Genomic DNA, 9,117 nt, shown 5'->3' on the forward strand with positions numbered 1-9,117 from the left:
ACCATGCGCGCGCGCACACACACACATACACACCGTCTGAATTTCACAACCAGGTGCCCCCTGTGTGTGTGTGTTCATCATGCATGCATGCTGCGAGTACGAGATCACTCACCCAGATGCTGTGCTTTATCTTGTTGTGTCCCGGCCCCTAGCTGGTAGCAGCAGCCTATGTAGAATCCCGAAATTGTTCATGCATGGGCTCTATGCTTCTTTTGCCTGCGAAGTTTCCTTCAAAGGCTGCGCTTTTGATAAATAACCTCTCCATCGACCAGCCACACGATTCTTCTATCTTGTTGAGTCGTTCCTCGTTCGTTATAACAAAGAAATAGCCCACCACGAATTTGTACTTGTACTACTACGTTGGTGCTACTCCCTCCGGTCGAGTTTATAATTAAGGCTTAGTTTGATATGCTCTCGAGCTATACTTTGAACAAAGTGATGGCGTTTAGTTGCTGTGAGTTTCAGTGTGGCATGCATCTGCTGCAATGAGCCAAAACAAGAGTGGGAGGGGAGGAATTGGAGGAAGAACGAGGCGCAATCCTCCAGATGCCGAGGTCCACGCCGCTGTCGCTCTCAAAAGGAACAAAGCATAACTCGATTACGCAATAAGCCAGTACATTATACTACTGTTAAGGCATGGCACCGTTCAAACATAATTGCTAATCTCGAGACAAGACGCTGATTCCGAGAATCCGAGATTGAGTGTGTGTGTGCGCGTGTATATATATATATAGCTCCAAATTTAGGTTGTTTAGAATATACTGTATGTTGATACGGCCTACATATATAAAGTTAAACTCCGACTAACAATTTCGACAAAAGATACAAATAATTGTTTTGGAATCAATTTCCATGATGAATTAATCTAGTTAGTATCATCATCAACCAAAATTTATCTGGATTTTATAGCTACTTGTGGCCAGAACTAGAAATAGATGTTCAACTCAAGAGAACAAAACGCACAATTATTTTGAGTTGCTCTTGCTGCACCCGAGAATTATATTCTTGCTGAGATCAATGCTGCTTGCTCTCCCTAACATTACATACCGCAGCTAGCTATATCTTTGTCAGGTACCAGTACCATGCATATTTTCGTTCCCAATTATTCATGGGAGTGGGACCAGCCCGAAATCAAAATGCTAATTCAGCGGGAAACAAACGGCAGTCCAACCAACCATGATTGATCTTTCAAACCTGAAAAAAAAAAACCTTCGCTAGTACATAGGTGGGCTTCAATGCCGGTTGGCAACTGGCTTTAGTCTTTATCCGAGACCCTTAGTCCTGGGTCACACAACCGGGACTAAAACTCATCCTCAGAGCTAAAAAAAATAGTTTAAATCCTAGAGATCTCTCTTGCGGTGCGTGAGATTTAAACCCAAGGCCCCTTGCTTCGCGCGTAGCTTTCCTTACCAACTCAACTACACACCACATGTGACAAAGTCCTGGGCGCTCTCCTTTTGAATTCACCCGTGGGGGACCTTTAGTCTCGGGTGGGAGACCTTTAGTCCCGGTCAACTGGGACTAAAGGGTGATCTTTTAGTCCCGATTGGTGTTACCAACTGGGATAAAATGACCTTCTGTGTCCATGAAATTTAGATCCAGGACGTACTAATGCTCACATTATTCCCGAACCCCAACACAACTGAGACTAAAGGTGCAAATCGAAAGTTGTTTCTCTACTGGTGCTTTGAACAATAGTTCAGTCTCACACTCCAGCAACAATATATATAAAATACGTGGTCCTAGCTAATCTCTTGCCTTAATAATCCACAGTAGTACATACATATATACTGCCGCTGGTACTAATTAATTAATTAATTAATTAATGCATCATCAGCTGATGAAGAAAGAATAGAGGAGCAAAGAAGAGAGGAACAGATACAGACAACTACCAATAGCTAGCGAGCTAGCAAGGGCCAAGGGCCGCTGATGGTGAAGTGCATCCATACGTATCTCCGATCCGGCCATCTCTCCATGCATATGCATGTGAGATGCTCCGGGCCGGCCCGTTCCATTCCGGTTGGGTTCCAGTGCACTCGATTGCCGCATGTGCCATGTTATGATGCTTGTATTGTAGTATATCATCATCATATCTGCATGCAAGGCTGTTGGGCTCACTTCACCTGCACAAGTTAATAAGGCACCACTGTAACTGTTGTGCTAGCTTGCTGTTGATCATCGATCGGTTCTCTGTGGTCAAGCCCATGCCTATCCAGCATATCTGTGTCTCTGTCCTCAGGACGATTCTCCCACCGAGCTCACCAATCTTCATTTTGCTCAACCTTGGCCCCTAGCTAGTTAGATCCATCGGACTAGAGTTTAGTTCCTAGCTACTTTCTGTTTCAGCCTTTCAGGGCACAACCTCTCTACTATCTTCATAGCATCAGCTAGCTTTGTGCCATCATATGTATCGTTCTACGTACCCATATTGCATTGCATCAAATGAGATCGGTTGTATGGTATATGTATGTGGCAACATCAGTATTGTAAACCATAATATTTTGTGACCTGTTGAAAGTCTGAAATCAAATCCACACACACAGCACAACATTATTATTGTGCCTGCAAGACACATCATACACAACCTGTAGCTAGCCTGGATATTATGTTTTCTTTTTAATTTAGTTACATCATTGCTATTGAAGAATCGAAGAGGAGAGATGCGTGAGAGAGGGCGAGTGCGACCGCGCCTGCGGCGACTTCGCTCACCTCCGGTGCTGGACCTCCGCCGGCGGTCGGCGGAGCAGGTCAGTGACTCAAAGGTAAGTGACTCTTCCGGGTTGGAGGAAGTAGTTGGTACGGAGGAAGACGACGGTGAATGGCATGTCGCCGTGGACTGTGGGAAGCGGCTTATACCCGATCTGGCAGCAGACCTCCGTCCCATAGGATCTCAATCCAGGTTCTGGGTTTTGGAGGATGAAGATGATTCAATCATCACACCTCAGTCACCGTACACGCCGGACTTGGTACGACAAGCAGTCGTTCATGGTTTCGCGAAGGAACATCTCGTCAAGGCGGAGATGGCTTTGCAGGACTCGTCGATTCAACGACGGGTGGAAGCATTTTTGTCTCCGGCTACTTCGGATACGAAGGTTGTGTTAGTGCGAAATATCATCAAAGCTTGGACGGAAGGACGGCAAACGTCGATGGTGCTGTGGTCTGGGAAGTTGCCGCGACCGAGAACATCACCGGCGATGACCCTAGGCGACTGTTCGGCAACGGATTTGCGTGGTCGACGATCAGTGGTAGGGGGTAGTCTTGCCGAGGCCCTAGGGAGGTCATCTTCACCGTCACCGGCAAAGATGGAGCCAACCCTGATCGGAGTTCATCGTACATCCTTGTTTCAAATTCAAAAGACGTCCGATCCGTTTCTCGCGGCAATGAAACAGCGGTAGGCTGGATCCAAAATCCCAGTAGGCTCGGGTGGGCCTATTGACGCAACCCAATGTGGGAGCTGTTTGGTGAACAGACTGAGACACGAACGATGCCTCGGTGAAAAATTGGCTGATCGTTTCCTTCATGCAAACTTCAGCCTTGACGCAATCAACCGCAAAACCCTAGCCGCCACTCCCTACGCGGTTCTTCCTTTGTACGCACAAGTGGTTCGTGCATGCATGGCAGCGGCAGGCACGACCGGCGGGGGAGGCGGCGGTGTTGGCAGTGATGGTGGTGGTGCCGGGGAGAGAGGCTTCATAGTCGGTCACGGTGGAGGGCGCACAGGCGGCGGTGGCGGTGCGCGTGGTGGCAGGCAAGGCGCTGGCGTCGGACAGGGCTACGGCACCGGGTACGGCTTCAACTACAATGATGACGACGCGCGCTTCAACGGACCGCGCTTCAATCCCAACCTAGGGTCTTATCCACCGAATTACGGCCCGGGTTGGGATTACGAGCGAGGTCGATGAGGACGGTACGACGGCAATGGCGGGCGTGGATGGAATGACTCCTACCACCAAGGTCGCAATTTTTAGCGACACATGCCACAACGGGAGTAGCGGGGGCAGCAGCAAGGTCCTTCGCAGCAGCAGGCACCAGTACCACCGCAGGTGTCGAATCAACAGTTCATGAGTCATCAGCAACAAGCGCCCTAGCCTCTGATCTTAATAGCTATGTTAGGAATGTGCTTGCTAGATTTGCTCCTGGAGGTGACAGGTTTAATGTCCCTCGCTTCATGTGGCGTGAGCTGAGGAACGTCATGGAGGATGGGAGAAAGGGGATACCCTATGCCCCTATCTCATGTTTATGATTGAGAGGGTCACTGGCTACAGATTTGAGAAACATGGTCTTCACACCGTCTACAAAATTAAGAAGACCCGAGGAGCATGTCCTAGTAGGGTAGTGAGACGCTCTCCATCAGTTGAGGACGTGCCTGAGTCGTCCCGCTCTAGGCCTCGCAAGGAAATGAAGATGGAGAAATTTGGGAAGTGGATCAAGGCTATCTTCACCACATGCACTTATGTAGCGAGGATCACATATCAGGACCGGTTGGAGAACCGTGAAGCCAACTGGGAGGCTAGAGAGCGTGCAAGGCTACCACCTCTTTCTCCAGTTCAGTCACCGACATAGATTCAGAGGATGAGGAAGAGGAGCAGGAGCAGCCAGAGCTTGATCCACACACTAGTTTGAGGACCACCTTGCAGTCCATGAGGAGGAGCACTAGGCATGAGGGCCACACTTCGACCACTCATCGCCAAGGGAGGGCGATGGTGTCTTCTTCTTCCTCCTCCTCCGACGATGATGATGATGGTGGAGAGGAGGACGTTGTAGGTGCTAGTGGAGCTACTGGTGGGGATGATGTTGATTGGGACACCATTCAAGAGGATGAGGAGTGAGTGTTGGTCTTTCTTCTTTTCTTCTCTTTTTTGTGCTTTATGCCAAAGGGGGAGAAAATTAGAGGGGTCGACAACTTTTTCGATGCCATGGAGAGGAGGTTGTTGCTGCTAGAGTCATGTTCGTATCCATTTAGAGTAGTCTTCGTTAGGTGAGAGTTTGAGAGTCCATTAGAAACTCTATTTATATAATAATGCTACTTTAATACTTTTTATATGTGTGGGATATGGACATATATTAATCTATGTTGTCGCTTGTGATACAATTGTGCTAGAATGTATATCTTTATATGTATCATATGCTGTGTAATGTCTGTTCTGATCTATGCTGTAACAGCAAGTGCGGCAGTGCCGCACTCTAGTGCGGCAGTGCTACACCCAGCTGCAACAACAAACCATATTGTGCATAAACTATCATTTGCATCACGTTTTATATACCTGACACAGTATGCAGCACCCCACAGGAGCATGGATGTAGGGGGAGCCCCATCACTTTCACTAAAATATGAATCTTGGCTTCTTATGCCAATTTAAGAATTCAATCCTCTATTCACATACTTAGGGGGAGACTCTACACCCATGGCCTAAAAATCTCAGTATTTATTTTATATCTTTTGTAAGCTCTAATTGGGTTGTCATCAATCACCAAAAAGGGGGAGATTAAAAGTGCAATCAAGCCCTAATTGTGGGTTTTGGTGATAATGACCACGCAATTAGAGAACTAATGAGATTTATCGAGATGACAAGCAGAGAATTCATGTTCGAGGATGCTACACGAAATAGAGGAGCTCCCAATTACAAATATAGATGGCTTCAAACTCAAAGGGGGTTTAAATTCTTTTATATTATGAATTTGAGTATAGGAAAAGTCATACTATAAAGGGGGACACAATGCTTAAGCTAATATGTGCTATCAAGTGCTCAAACATACACATGCATCCTCAGATTCATAGCCAAAACAGTCTACACTTCACTCTTACACTTGCTGTCTTGCATATGTGGCATAGCCGTACTTGAAGAGAGGCACTGCCGCACTTAAGCTGCGACACTGCCGTGACTTAAGTGACTATTGGGGGCTAGGGTTATTTATACCCTTCCCCTTCCTTCCCAATGGTACACTGTGTCTTCTTCCTTACTTCAGCACGCCCAAAACAGAGGAGCTCTCTCTCTCCCTCCATTTTGACCTCAAGCCCCCAAGCAAATCCATTGATTTTTCCATCAATCATTGAGGGAAAAGGGTCCAAAACTTAATTAGAGAGCAGCTCCATTGATTCCTCAACTCTAAATAGCACTTGGTCCATGTTTTGGCCAGCGGTTGTGTTTGTTACTCTTAGAGCTTGGCTCCTAGCCGGCTAGAGCGTTGCCCGTGGAGCTTGCCAACTTGTGTGGCAGCCCCATGATGTTTGTAACCATCTCTTTAAGCTAGTAAACTCACCCCTCTTCTCAAGAGTTAAGTCTCTTGACTTGAGAATGAGAAAGGGTTAGAAAGCCCTAAGCCTTAGTGGCTAACCTCAACAACATGGAGGTAGGCAAGCCTTGGTGGCGAGCCGAACCACGGGATAAATCATTGTGTCACTTGTGCTTGATTTACATTACTTGCATGACATATTGTGGTTGAGGTGATTTTCTAGAGTTTCTAGTCGATCTACTTGTGTGTGGTGTTCCTACTACTTCTAGCTCTTGATCTATGATTGTCATACCTGCAGTAAGCTAGGAAATTTCTCCGATCTAAGTTTTCGTTCACGGATTTTGAACTGTGACTCGAAGTTGTCTGCAGGTGCGGCAGTGCCGCTGTTCTGGCCTGGCTGTGCTGCAGTCCAGTAGTGCCGCCCTCCAGAGCGGCAGTGCCGTAGGGTGAATTTGATAAAAGTTTAAGTGTTTGTTTTGACAGACCTATTCACCCCCTCTAGGCCAACCAGAGATCCTACAGGATTATCTGGTGCTGGTGCAATGGAGGTGACTCATAGGGATTCGACTACTAAAATGTGCAGACGGTGTGGAGTCAAGGGGCATTTGATGTTTGAGTGTACATCGACAGTTTTCTGTGAAATATGTAGGAGCAATGATCATGACATGTGTCGGTGCCCGATCCTCAAACAACCAAAGCCAGTAGTCCTGTTAGTTGGCCAGGTTGCCGATGCACTTGCTGGTTTTCATATTCTTCATGCTCTTATATAGCTAGCAAAGAAAGACTCTAGAATGGCTCTAGTCTCTACTTCAGGCAAGAATTTGACAGAGGAGAAAGTTGTTGCTTTTTTGCGGGTGTTGGTGTCTGATACTTTTGCTTGGGAGGTAAAATGGCACAATGGCTTCGAGTTTAAGGTCTTTTTCCCATCAAAAGGGGACCTGACAAAGATGACAAAGTTTAATGCAGAGATGAAAGAGGGGGTCACTCTTAAATTCCAAGAATTTACGGAGGATGAAGAATATTATGGACATGCTTTACCTGTGGTTTGGATGCTAGTTGGTAGATTTGCTTTCTGGTGATTTGCTTTCGACCAGACATAACCCTGGCTATTTGCTATGCCCACGTCAGCTAAATAGCCGATCGCCCACACTTTAACGCTTACAGTATGTTTTCATGATCCTGTTAAATATGAATAGATCTGTTTATTTTAAAGGTTTGATTTGTTGTCTTTATTATGGCTGCCATCGATCCGATCGAACCCCACTATTAAGGATAACAGGTTAGGTCTGATGAGTTTATAGATCTATCCATGTTAAATAGTCACATGCTGTAATCACTTTTCTACCCGAATCGACTATTTTTAGCCGATTCGCATGTGCTTCCACACGTGTAGCATGTCTTTTAGAAAACCTGTCAATGTATAGACGGTTGTATGGATTCTTTGGCTTTAGTTTGTTGTTATCATCATAGCTGCATTGATCCGGTCGAACCTCACTATTGATGGTAACAGATTAGATTCAGAGTGTTTGTAGATCCGTTCATACTAGACAGTTAATTTGTTTGCATGTTATATCATTTCTCGTTAAACTCATCGGCTCAATGCTTTACACCGGTTATATTTATTTAGCTGACGATGTTACTTATATCTGGGTGTATTGTACTTGTTATCATAAATCAATTGCGACCCATGAGCATCGCAATCCGTAAATAGTTGATTTCTTCGTGTATTGGCTATTTAGTCAATTTCCCCGTCTAACTGCTCTCGAAGCGGCACACTTGGAACTGTTTGGGCAAAACCGGCTTGTTTCACCTTAAATTACTGATAAACTTTCTCTCCTTATCAATTGTAGGTCAAATTGACTGGTATGCCTTCGAGAATTCGCAGGGTCGACTGGTCCTGCGTTGAAGCCAAGCAGATCTCCAGCCTTGCTCCATCAAGCAGATCCTTTCGACTTGCTGTGTGCCAGGCGCATCGACATGTTTTTGCGTCGACACACGTTCTGGCACCCCCGGTGGGACACCACAATAATCATGGCAACTTACAACAACAGTGACATCCTTATGGTGCCTTATGAAGACCTACCCGATGAGGATAAAGATGTCATCAGTAAAGCTATAGAAGAATTTTAGAACAAGTGTTTGTTGTCCTACACCAAGACACGTGATAATAAAGTTGTTCAGAAATATCCACTACCAAGAGTTTTGTTGCATGGGTAGTTAGATATAGACGAAGCTGATGACAGACATTTCTTCGTAGATGTTGTCAACAAATCTGTTCATGATGCCATGTTGAACCATAATACAATTTTCTTGAACACCTTCCACAATACCATGAGAGAGGTGTTTCATGGATATCCAATTGATCAGGTTGGGACGACTTATTACAATATTCCACATCTATCGACTCAGGGGACTAATCAAGCCGATACTAGCCATTAAGAAGTAGCACTAACTAGTAATGATGATGTCCAGGCAGTTCAGAGCTCATCTGAGCAAGTTCAAGGTACCACTACCAATCAAGTATAAAATAATCCTAGATCAGCAGTGCAGTATGTGCAACAACCGACGAGGCAAGTTTAGAACCAAATGGTTAATTTTGGCACATCAGGCCATTAGTTCAAATGATTCGTAGAGATATAGATCCCAGCATCTACAACCAGAGACTACAAGCAGCAAACCAGCAAAGGACCCAATAGGTAGAGATTCCACAAGGATATCATTATGGCACATATTACAATACCCTTCATATGATTCCAAATTCAAGGTATCAAGGTACCCAAAATTTTAATCCACAGATGGGTCAGCAATTGCAAAGAAATCCAGATTCAAATGCTGATGAGTTGTTGCTCAGAGTGACCGAGATGATGAAGAATCAGTTCGGTT

This window comes from Miscanthus floridulus, chromosome 11, assembly GCF_019320115.1.
Source record: "Miscanthus floridulus cultivar M001 chromosome 11, ASM1932011v1, whole genome shotgun sequence".
Classification (NCBI taxonomy): domain Eukaryota; kingdom Viridiplantae; phylum Streptophyta; class Magnoliopsida; order Poales; family Poaceae; genus Miscanthus; species Miscanthus floridulus.